Here is a 12704-nt window from a genome sequence, read left to right as displayed (position 1 = left end):
TGGAATTATTGTGGGCACTATATGAAGCATTATACTCACCCAATATGGCCGACATATTAAGATGAAGAACAGGAGTTAACATGAGAGTAAATGGTCAGAATTGTTGAGTGTCGAGGACGTTGTGTCAAAGACGACGATGTATTGCCTTCCGGAGATGTCTACTGCAGTTAGCATGCTGAGCAGCTAGCCCCGGCCCGTCCTATCCTCTGATACCGCAAGAGATGATACCCGAACCCAAACCCTAGCTACATAGTTAGCTCAAATTCTGGCCAATTCTGATTTGAGAAACTTAAATAAAAGAGTATAAAGCAAAGTGGACATAAGCAGTGAGTTCAGATGTGTGCATGGTTTCAGCACCGCGGACAGTGACAGAGAGAGAAACAGTCGGAAACGTCTCAGCCTCTCAGATGGAGGTAAAACAGTTTCAGCACCGCGGACAGAGACGCAGTGAGGCCGGGTCGTATCAGCACCGTGGACAGAGACACAGAGAGGAACGTGTAGAGATGTTTCAGCCTCTCGGATGGAGTTCAAACAGTCTCGGCAACCCTGCAGCTTGTTAGCTTAGAAGACATTTGCTTGTGTCTCTTTAACTCCCCCCGGTGTTTCTTCAAGCCCATAAGTCCGTCTCACTGACGCCTCATACTCACGGTAGAGGCTGTGAGATACATATTTGAAGATTTAAACCCCTTTCCCTCACCGCGCAGGGCTCACAGAGCAGTGCCATACTGTGTTCTTGATGCTAACTTCATCGCGAAAATCCTGCCGGGCTTGCTCGCGGGATCGGTAAAATAGATGTCGAAGAATATTAAAGTCTGCACTTTGTGGAACAAGTTTCCTCTGGTCCTTTCAGAGACAGCAGCGGGCCACTTTTACATTTGTATTCAGCTTATTTAGCTGAGTCTGTTATCCGCAGGGTGATACAATATGTAACCAGCGATGGGTTCAGCATGGCTTCCAGAGAGCTCACGGATATCGATCGACGCTCTTTGCCAGTGCAGCACTATACAGCGCACTGCAAGTCATGAGAGGAGCCACTGGTGAGAATTACAAATGCAAAGGACTGCGTGCGAGGCAGTCGTCCAGAACCACACTGCCCTCCCGGGTCCGCTTCCTGTATGCGTGTCCGTCACCGTGTACCGTTGGTGCCACCAGGCGCCATCCTCCCCCCCCCCTCCTGCTGTTTAATGAAGTGAGGTGTAGTCTAATTACTGGGCCAGAGCCATCAAATGAATACCATAAACAGTCCCATTAGGCCCAGCATCATTAGGGAAACAATTAGGCATCTGGGGGATTGTTAAGTGAATGTGAGGGGAAGGAGGGGGTTATGTATGTTGTTGCCGTGGAAACTATGTAGCAATCACGCCATTGGTCGCAAGAAATCAGAGAGGCCGCGCCCCAATTCTTCAGTTTTAAGGTGTGCTGGTGTTATGTTGCACTTTCACAGACTATACCTTTCATTTTTGGGTGATTTTGTTTTTTTTATATGACTGGAAATTTAATTTAGGAACATGTTTTTCGCCTAGCAACAGTAGAGCTAATAAATCTAGACATTATTCACATCCTGTTACCATGGAAAACGCTTCAGTTCCAGTTAATCGTCAGCTGCAGCCCTGAACAACAGTCATATACATTAATTTATAACTGTTCAGCCTGAATTCTCACATAAAATTAAACATGCTACATCACTTACGTTAGTTACTTTGACCCAAAGTAGGATCTTTTCGTAACCCTAACCAAGTTTGTTTGGGGCCTAACCGTAACCATGTTTTTTTGCCCAACCCTAGCCAAGTTTTTTTTGGAGGTCTAACCCTAACGACATTTTTTGGGGACCTAGCCCGAGCAATGTTTTCAGGGGTCTTACCGTAAGCAAGGTTTGTTTCCGCCTGACCCATATTCTTAAGTTTTATGATTTGCTGCTATTAAACAGCACTTTCATGGACAGCTCCTTACATTTCCAGTGATTTTTAAATATATTGAACTTGAAATTTTATTTTTGTTTTAAAAAACTTGACGACTAGAAGAGTTGATCAATTAATTACAGTCTTTTTTTTAAATGTTTGCTGGTTCCAGCGTCTTAAATGTTGGAGCATTGCTGCTTTTCTTTCTCATTTATGACAGTAAATGGAGAGTCTTTGGGTTTGGAGTGTTGGTTGGACAAATGAAGCAATTTGAAGATGTTATGTAGGTTTCTAGGAAATAACGACGGACATTTCTTTTTTTTCATTTTCTGACATTTTATCAACAAATTGCTCAATTAGCACAGCTTTCATATTTCCTGTCCTTATTGTTTCAGGCAACCATTGCATTATCTGCGTCTTGAAGCAGTGGTTCATGCAAAGTTCAGCGTCAGCGTGCACTCACATTATCTCCACACACGGCGCACACATTTCAAAAGATGCACCTCACGTGTTGCTTATACATTCGGAGCTGCAGGCAGGCCGGGGATGGTTTCTAAGGAGGACTGATGCACATGGAATCGCTATGTTCTCCTGAAAACAGCAGCCCGGGAGGTGGATGCAGCGCATATGGACGAATGGATGGACGGAGGGAGGGAGGGAGGGAGCAGAGAAGAGCTAGAGGGGTGTCACTTTTATGGCAGGCAAAAACAGCTGCTGTGCTAAAATTACAATGTTCAGCTACCGTGCTGCAGGGGTGTGTGCGTTGGTGTCGGCGTGTATCTGTGCAGAGGGGGGCGATACAGGGCCGAGATGGAGGGGGGAGGGATGCAGGGAGGGAGGGGGTGAGGGCAGGGACGAGCAGGACGACTGGTGATTTTTGCCTGCTGAGATGCTGACAGTTAGATGGATGAGATGGCTCTGCAGCCTCCTCAGGACCAGACCACCATCTCTCTGATTTTCTCTACCGGCAAAAATGTGATAAAGTTAGTTTTATAGCCGCGTCTGCATCAGATCTGGGCCCAATTTACATTCACTAATAAATCTCAGCGTTTGTTTTATTCAGCTTAGAGGCCCACATGGGCGGAGCTTACTCCATGAGGTCACTATAAAGCGACACGACAGATTATTACTCTGTTGTTGGAAGATACAGTTTTATTGACCTGGACTGACCTGGACTGACCTCTCTGAGCTGAACAACAAAGAGTGTTTAAGGCAGCTTGACCCAGATTTTCATGTAAAGGTCACATTCCAAGTTTAATTACATATATATTGAATGATCACAGGTCAGAGGTCAGAGGTCAACGTCCATCTGATCCAGAGAATAGAAAGAGCGATGAGGTGTTATATTTACAACATTGTGTAACATCATAAGTTCTTTATATCTGGTGCCAAGGACATCTTTGATTGCTTGCTCATGTACTTGGAGACATTGTGGAGGTGTTTTTATAGAGGATTAAACCTGCCAAAATCAGAAATAAATAAATACATATATAAATTAATACAATTTAATTAAATTAATGCATATTTTATAAAATAAATATTATTAGAATCATTTAAAAAAATATTTATTTACTTTCTCATGTATTTATTTATTATATATATAGTTATATGGTTAATTTATATTATTATTATATTATTATATATATTGTTATGTGGTTAAAATTTAATTTTTTTATACAATTTATACACAAAAATATATTTAACTAATTGATATAAACTTGAATCAATTACCAACTAAAAAAATAACGAACATGGAAGAAAATAATAATTAATACGAAGTTTAATAAAAAACACAGAAATATTAAATTATGTCAAACTTAAATGATATAAGCTTTCATTTATTTTTAATATTTTGTGTATTTAATGCCATATACATTTTTTTAAAAAAAATTTACTATTGATTTTGGCAATTTTAGTCCTCCATACTCCACTACTGGTAAAAAATGTATCTGTCCATATGAAAAAAACGTTTTAACAAAGACCAGTGAAAACTCAGATTACAACACACACTTCTTCACCAAGGCAGAAAAAGTAGAACTCAGACGGCATCAATCAGCTCAGAGATGTGTGTCCTTCCCATTAAAACACTTTAAGGCTCCTCAGAAGTACTTTTGGTCGGGAGATAAATGTTTTGTGGATACAGGTACAGGTGTGTGAAGGGCAATCGCTGTGCGGCCGCCTGGCAGACGCCCCTCTGTCTAGTTTGCTGGCTGCCTCCCCTGGCCGCTGTCTGTCTGTCACTCACAATGACCCATTTTCCCAGAAGTGAAGCTGGGGAGCCGCGCCAAGTGGCCCGCAGTGGCCCACAACCGGCTAATGATGTCACCTAGGCTGAAGGACTCTTCATTAAAGCCGGATCAATCTGGCGGCCGGCGCCGCAAAACACAGGGCGCCGTGCCAGGGCTGCAGCTGAGAGCTGAGGGGACGGCGGGGGGCGGGTTGGTGGGGGTGTCCGTCCATAAAGCCTGGAAGACACCAAGTCCAAGTGTGTGTTTTAAAGTCTCAAACTTCTCCACAGAGGGCTGAATTTATCGCCAACACACACTCTTGTACACACACACACGCACAAGCTTCAGCAATAAAGAGAGATGAACGGCACGGTCACTGAGGTGTATACTCCATGTCGACATGCAGACAGAGACACTCTTTACAGAGCTTATCTCTCTCAAACACCAGCCGAGAGAGACGGAGAGAAAACACATCCAGCTTCTTCTTCTTCTTTTTTTTTTTTAAAGAAGCACTCATTTTCCAAACTCAAGAAGAAGAAGAAGAAGAAGTAGAGGGGGTACGGTGGCTCCCCGAGTTCAGCTCGGCGCAGCGAGGCAACAGAGGAGACAATAAATAAAAAGGGATGAGGCGGAGAGGAGAGAAAAGAAGAGACTCCTCACACCAAAGGCTTCCCATTTTCCTTGGGCTGTATTTCAGCTGCAAATGAAAGCGCTCAGTGATTCTGCAGCTCAGCTATTCTCAAAGCGTACATCCTCAGAAATCCATTGTGGAGGCACGCGTTCTCTGCTCTGCTGCCTCATATGCTTAGCAAACTATCAGCCTCAGTGTGTGTGTGCGTGTGTGTGCACTTGTAGCCCGCTGTGTGGATGCTCTGTCGGCGGAGACGTCGAACCTGAGTTGAAATGAGGTTACAGGAAACACTCGCGGGGGGGTAAAGGTCTCTTATCTCACACGTGTGACTGTAACGTTAATCCCGGCTCGTTTGCGTCACGACTTCCTCGCACTTTCTCGGCCTTTCATGTCCTTTGCTCTAACCTGCTGAGATCAGTGTGCCAGTCAGAGATTACTCTGTCTCTCTGCGAGTGTGTGTGTGTGTGTGTGTGTGTGTGTGTCATTACTCAGCACTCATCCAATCGCTCTTCCCTCCGTCTGACAGCGTGACTCAATACTATTAATTTGCTGTGAGGCAGTAATTCAGACTCCACTCTATCGCACTCGTTTCACCGCGTACGTCCTTCAGCCATGTTTGCCATCCATCCACTCATGATGCACTGTATCGTACTTGAGTTCAAATTAATGGAAATCTTCATCACAATCGCTGTAATAGATGTTGGCAGTGTACGTTTCTGCAAACCACTGATATCCGAACCTTACGTATTCACTGAAGGGCTGGTTAGGATTAGGCACAAGATCCTCTCGGTTAGCGTGAGGAAAACATTGTGTTCTGGCCTTAAGTGCTTGATTTCCTCACCACAAACATGGCTGTAAAATGTCTGACTTCTCCTTTTAAAAAAAGGGTCAAATGTCCTGACGTTTTCTTAAAAATACCTGCTTCTGTTGCTTCGTAGAGTGTCTTTTTTTTTGCTTCAAACATGGCTGGAAAATGTCATGTCACGGTCTCGACGTTCCACTAAAATATGCGCTTTTCGTTCCTGGAAACACGGCTGGAAAATGTCTTTACAAATCACTGAGAATGTCTGGCCTTGTTGCCAGAAACATAGCTGAAAAATGTCCTAACGTCTCCTTCAAAATTCTCTGTTTTCTTGCTGCAAACGCAGCTTGGAAATGTCCAAAAGTAGCAGAGCCAGATGAAAAATGTCTCCATCAAAGTATCCGATCTTTGTTGCTAGAAACGTGGTTGGAAAATGTCAAGACAAATTGTCAAGGATATCCAGTCTTGTTGCCACAAACATGGCTGGCAAATGTCCCGATGTCTCCTTGGAAATACCCGGCTTTGTCCCCACAAACGGCGAGAAAATGTCCCAACATTGAAGTTGTCTCGATGACACATAGAATAGAAGAATATCCATGTTTTGTTGTCATAAACTCGGCAGGTAAATGTCCCAACATCTCTTTAAAAATATCTGGTCTTGTTGCCACAGACACAGCTAGACGATGCCCTGACATCTCATTACAAATAGTTGGTTTTGTTGCCATAGACATCTAGAAACTGTCCCAATGTCTCCTTTAAAATACCTGATTTTGTTGCCACCTATAAAACATCTCAACATCTCCTTCAAAATTCGAGAATATCCGATTTTGTTGTCACAAACATGGCTGGAAAAAGTCCTGATATATCATTAAAAATATACAGTTTTTGTTGTCCGACGTCTCCTTCAAAATTCTCATTTTTCTTGCTGTGAACAGCTGGAAAATGTCCCAATGTCTCGTAAAATATCTGTTTTTGATGCCACAAACACAGCTGGAAAATGTCTTGACATTTCGTTAAGAATATCTGGTTTCATTGCCGCAAAGACGGGCAGAAAACGTCTCGACACTTCCTTAAAAGTACCCAGTTTAGTTGGTTGAAACAGTCTGAACACAGTCTTGAACAGTGGTTTCTGGCTTGGTAGCCGACTTACCAAGCTGTCAGGCTGCCACAGACCCCTCAGGTCACAAACGTAATACGATATATTGCAGAAATGTTAATATGTATTAAATGTACATATTTAATGTATCCATAGTCCCTTTATTATATGGTTTTCCAACTCTGCTGTGGACGACCTTAACGGGCCAGCACCGATTCCAGACCTCAATCCCATCCAACGCCGTTGGGATGGTTCGGATTGCCAAATGCGTGCGAGCCCTCGTGAGCCAACAACAGTGTTGGACCTCGCTCATACTCTCGCGGCTGAATGGAAGTAAATCCCCGGAGCCAGGTTCTGAAATCTGTTGGGAAGTCTTCCCAGAAGAGTGGAGGCTGTTGTAGCAGCAGATTAAAGCCCGGGGTTTTGGAAAGAAATGTTCAGCACTCATATGTGGAGGCGACGTAATGTCCCCGAGGTGGACTGGGGAACTAGACCAACAACCACTGCGAACTGGAGAACCAAGTAATAAATCTAACGTTTCTAATAAGAGTCAAAATGGCCGACGGGGTGTCGGATGATGCTGATGGCAACAGAGGGACACAGACGCCAAGTTTCCATGAATGAAAACCAACAAAAAGCAGCTAATTAACGAGCGTTTCTGTCCACTCGTTATGCAAATATCAGGGGCTGGTCGCATCAAGAGAAAGCGGCGGTGGTGCAAATTCTCCAACCGAGTGTCATTAACACACGCAGAAGGAGAGCGAGCAACAAGAGGAGCTCATTAAAAAAGTGCCAGTCAGACCTCGAGCAAACAAAAACAATGAGGACGACTTAATGAGAAGATTTATGTTTGTTTTATGTTTTAATTCAGGAAGTCTCCTCTCAGATCTCATGTTTACATCTGCACCGTTTTCTCTCTCTTCAGCCGATTATTGACTCACAGCTCACGTTCATTTAGTCACCAGGTCTGTTTCCACTGTACTCTATGTATCCATGTACTTTTACTACTGATACTTTAACTGCACGGAGCTTAGAACACTTGGCTACCCTTACTACTGATAGTTTAGCTACTTGAAGCTCACAATACTTGTGTACTTTTACTACTGATACTTATATGCAAAGCTCACAATACTTGTGTACTTATACTCATGATACATGAAGATAAGAATACATGTGTACTTGTACTACTGATGCATGAAGATTGGAATACTTGTGTACTTTTATGGCTGAAAGTTTGACTACGCAAACCTTGAAATACTTGTATACTTTTACTACTTATACTGTAACTACATAAAGCTTAGAATACTTGTATATTTTTTACTACTGATACATGTACTTCAGCTCCGGGAAACTGACAATACTTGTGTACTTTAACCACTGATACGTTAACAACATGAGGCTTAGAGTACTTGTATATTTTTACTACTGATACTTTAGCTCCTCGAAACTGAGATTACTTGGGTACTTTTGCTACTGATACTTATACGCAAAGCTCACAATACTTGTGTACTTGTATTCCTGATATATAAAGATGTATCAGTACATCTTTATCACAATACAATACATGTGTACTGATGCATGAAGATGAGAATACTTGTGTACTTTTATTGCTGATAGTTTGACTACACAAACCTTAAAATACTTGTGTACTTTTACTACTTATACTGTAACTACATAAAGCTTAGAATACTTGTGTACCTTTACTATTAATACAGTAACTACATGAAGCTGACAATACTTGTGTACTATTACTACTGATACTTTAACTACATGAAAGCGCAGAATACTTGCATACTTGTACTACTGATACTTTGGCTTCATGAAGCTGTTAATACTTACTGAAGTAAGATGTTTTACTTGTAACAGAGTATTTTTACAGATGATTTCTGCACCACAACCAATTATATAAAACTTTTTTGAGATATATAGACCTTTTTTACGAATGTGCAAACTGAATATACACTTAAAACAAGTGGATAAAAATGCACTTAGCGAGGAAAGAGGCAAAAACACAAAAACATAGTCCCCCTAGACTGACTCCTCATAGTTCAGAGTCCAATCTCGTGTATTAGAAAGTTGTCTCAGCTCCTCAGGTCAGATTGTTTTCATATCATTCCTATTTTCGTGGGCTTTTCTGCTAATTAGTTCCCCGTGACAATCTGAATCCATCTGTGCTTCATGGGCTCGGACTCTGTGCTGCAGGCCTTTCTGAGCGAGAGGAGCGAGAGCTGTTATTTACATGCAGAGAGAGGTGGAGGACGAGGCCGGCGAGGAGGTCAAGTGCTCCTCTCTCCCTCCCCTCCCCGCCGCCGCTCTCTACAGATGTTTCACACTATTGTGCTTCACGCCGCACAATGGCTGTCACGGGGCCTCTTCACCAAATAATGACACCATGATCCCCGAGCGGCGGTTTGGAGAGGGGGCGTGCTAGCCGGGTGAATCGTGCAGTTTCATTAGCCTCTGAACCAGCTGAGGAGCTCATAAAAGGTTGGGACTGTCGTTTGGAGCAGGGAGGCTGTTAGCGCCTCGCGGGCTCCCGGCAGCGTCTGCATAATTACAGCTCTTAACGCTGGGAAAATTAGCACCCTGCGCGGCGCCAGCCAGCATCCTGCCAGATCACGGTGGCACAACCCTGATGTATCTTATAGTCCGGTAATTGTGGGGTAATAGAGGCGTCCAAGTCCAGGAGAAAAATATTACATTTTACTCTTTTATTCTATTATGTTTTGTGTGTTTTTTTTCTTCTCTTTGTTCTGGCGAGAGTGTGGCTGTTTCTGAGAATGTTTTTCGAGCCAGGGAATGAAGTGAGAATGCTCAAACGTGAAAAAGTGTTTTTACTAGACAGTTAAAAACAAAAAAAAGAAGAAAAAACTCACCAAAGAATCCACTTTTGTGTCCTTTGTTTCAGGGATTTGCAGAGATACAAAGAGAAAACTAGGAAAATTATTCTACAACAGTTTTTACAAAATGAAATTTTAAGGTTTTTGCATTTTTCAAAATCCAAAAAATTCAGTTTCACCAGAAAAAATAAGCTTATAATCAGAATATGTTGCAGCAAACTTTCACAAACTTTAACTTAAACCCATGGTGATGGATTAACACAGGCTAGCATTAGCATTAGCTACACTATCGTTTCTGTGGCGGCGCTTAGACTGAATGAGCTCATTATTCCCGCTTTGTTGCTGCTGCAGCTGCAGATGTTTCACCCCGAGCGCAGAGGTGCAACGGCCTCGAGGATCATTAGACGTTTTTCAGTATTGTGTTTTGAAACTGTGAGCGTTGCCTCCTAAAACCTGATGTTCACTGTGGCGGGGGAAAAAAATGTGTCTTTGCAGCAGCGAACAGAGCAGACGAGACAAATGTTACACCCATTAGAGTGAAGAGCCTTTAAGAAACAAAGTGACAACTGAGGAGCGTAAGGTAATAATAGTTTTCATAACTTCTGAGCCCTAAACTGCTCAAAGTCTCTTAAATAGGGCAGAATCTAACTGGAGTCTGGTCCACTGAAGACACCTGACGTTTAAGGTTGTACATTTTGCTGGACGTTCTTTATGGAAATGGCCGCAACACCGGCGTTATCTGTGCATGAATATATTTCATATTCATGTAACTTCACACCGCTGGCAGCATATAAAAGTTTCATACAGTGCTGATGTCCTAAAGGCAGAACAGTGGGTGGTAAAAAGGTTAAAAACAACCCCTTTAACCACTCCAGTACATTTGTAAGCAGATATCAGTGTTTAAGTATTTATGAACAACTGCAACTCATCCTGTGCGCACCCGTAAGTGGAGGCTGGCGTCTGAACAGATAATGGACGACAATATAATAAATCCCAGAAGTTTTAAATGTGAAGAAACTACAGTAGAGCTTCAGCAATTGATGGATAAATCATCAACTATCTAATCAATCGCAGACTATTATGATAATTGTGATTCCAGCTTCTTAAATGTTTCTTTCCTGCTCGATCACATTTGAGATTTTTCCCCATTTTCTGACATTTTATGGACCAAACAACTTATCAGTTAAACGAAAGATAATCAACTGATTAATTGGCAATGAAATGATCACTAATTGCAGCCCAAGTATTTGAATAATATCAGGATCTTAAATATGTTATACTTCCTTAAAAGGGACTGTTAAAATCTACTTGAAAATCGTGCAAAAGCCAAGGGGAGTTCTGAATGACTGTAAATCGTTACATTGCATTAGTAGACACTCAGAAATGTCCTTACATCTGCTTCCAACTGGAGTATAGTGAAATAAAATCAATCTAAATCTTATATGACAGTATTATTTAATAGTATACAGTATTTTACTATGCAAATTGATTGGATGATACACAATTTTAAAGAAAACACTGTTGTTGTAGCTGCAACATTATGTTCAGAAGTGCAAATAAGAAATATGCGTACGTCCTACCACATTTAAAGGTGCAATATGTAAGAATTTTAGTTGAAAATGTTGAAAAATATACTAAAATTATCTTCAAAATGTGAATAAAATAGCAGTTTTGACATTGACAGTGATGTCTTCTGAGGTTAGCATGCTAACCAGTGAGACACCAACACTCCCTTGTTGCCTGAGCTCCCAGTCAGAACTGTTTGCTGCAGAGCTAACTGAGCTAACTAGCTGAAGGCAGCTACAGTTGGCAGCAGTTAGCGCTGCAAAATTATTTTAAGACTAGAAAATAAGAAATATGCAAAGAAAAATGTAACAAATTTTGTCAAAAATGTGATTTAATAGCAGTTATGACATAATGATGGCACTGGACTATGTTTCAGGGATGTCTAGCGAAACTAACTTAACACTCCCCTGGTCCCTGAGCCCCCAGTCTGGACCGGCTACCTGCACAGCTAACTAAGCTAACTAGCTAAGAGCAGCCACAGCTGGTTATACGCTGGCCAATTCTTACATATTGCACCTTTTAAATATACCGTGTTGTTTAGAAAGTCAACCACTTTTTAACAAACTCCTCCGACTCCTGTGGGATTTTCAGCCCCGACGTTTGGATTTCGGGGTGTCCTCTGCCCCCCCGGGGGCGTCTTGGTAGGTGGTACGACTAAGACTGTGCACCTGCTCATTACTGGTGTCCTGGCTGAATAGCCTGCAGCACTGGAGAGCTGTTTTTTCAGCGCGGCGAGAGGATGCTCACACATATTCATGCAGCACACATGATGGAAACATGCGCACCTACACGGGAACACACACGTTAAACAAGCATGCACACAACCTGCCATTGGGCTGCTCACCTATTCATGTCTGCACGTGTGTGTGTGTGTGTGTGTGTGGTCGGCGGCATGCCTGCTGTTTTGTCGGCCTGATCAAAGCAGACACGGTGCAGAGCAGAGGTCTCAGAGGTGAAATTAAAGTCTTGCTGCCTCCGCCGTGTGGAGGGGGGAAAGTGATTACCGTTAAATTAAAAGGTACGACCATAAAAGAGCGCCACGGCCGAACCCTCGCAATTCATCAAAATGATCCCACGGCTCGTCTTTTGCTTATCAAATTGTAAAATATTGTCCATGACACCGGCGTAACAGGGGCGTAATTAATGCACTAAATCAATTCCGAATCAGTCCGCGCTGAGTGGCCCTGCTGGGATGCCGTCATTATCACAAATTATGGTGGCAGATGCACGGGGCCGAGAGGAACGGGTAAAGCTTTAGTGCCGTCTTCCCCCTCCTCTACAACCAATCCCGTCGCCTCCCACTCTCTCTGACTCGTGTCAACCACGGTGGCGTTTCTCTTCATTCACACCTGTGCCATCTTATTACCAGGTGCAAATAGTTTTATTAGTGAGCGCACCTTTTTTTAAAGAAAATTCCTGTCCTGAAGTCGTCCCCTGCCTGTGGCTGACATGTGGGTTTTAATGACAATCATGTCTTTATCTTCAGAGAGGTAAATCGAGGCGATGACTGTATTAACAGCTTGAATTTTTGTATTCCTTTTATTTTATGTGCGAGGATGATGAATAGCGAGAGACTCGGCATGGAATCTCCATTAAAATACGACAGTTTTAGCATCTTAAAGAGGTTATTTACTCCCACACAA

General features: G+C 42.6%; 1 protein-coding gene across 1 annotated transcript in view; it reads left to right on the top strand.

Annotated features, from left to right (window-relative positions):
- Positions 1–12704, top strand: part of LOC140992385 (receptor tyrosine-protein kinase erbB-4-like) — a 295571-nt gene that overhangs the window by 150861 nt on the left and 132006 nt on the right. The gene's annotated exons all lie outside the window — the stretch shown is intronic.

Source organism: Pagrus major, chromosome 24 (genome assembly GCF_040436345.1).
Source record: "Pagrus major chromosome 24, Pma_NU_1.0".
NCBI lineage: Eukaryota > Metazoa > Chordata > Actinopteri > Spariformes > Sparidae > Pagrus > Pagrus major.
This window is presented reverse-complemented; position numbering and strand designations above follow the sequence as displayed.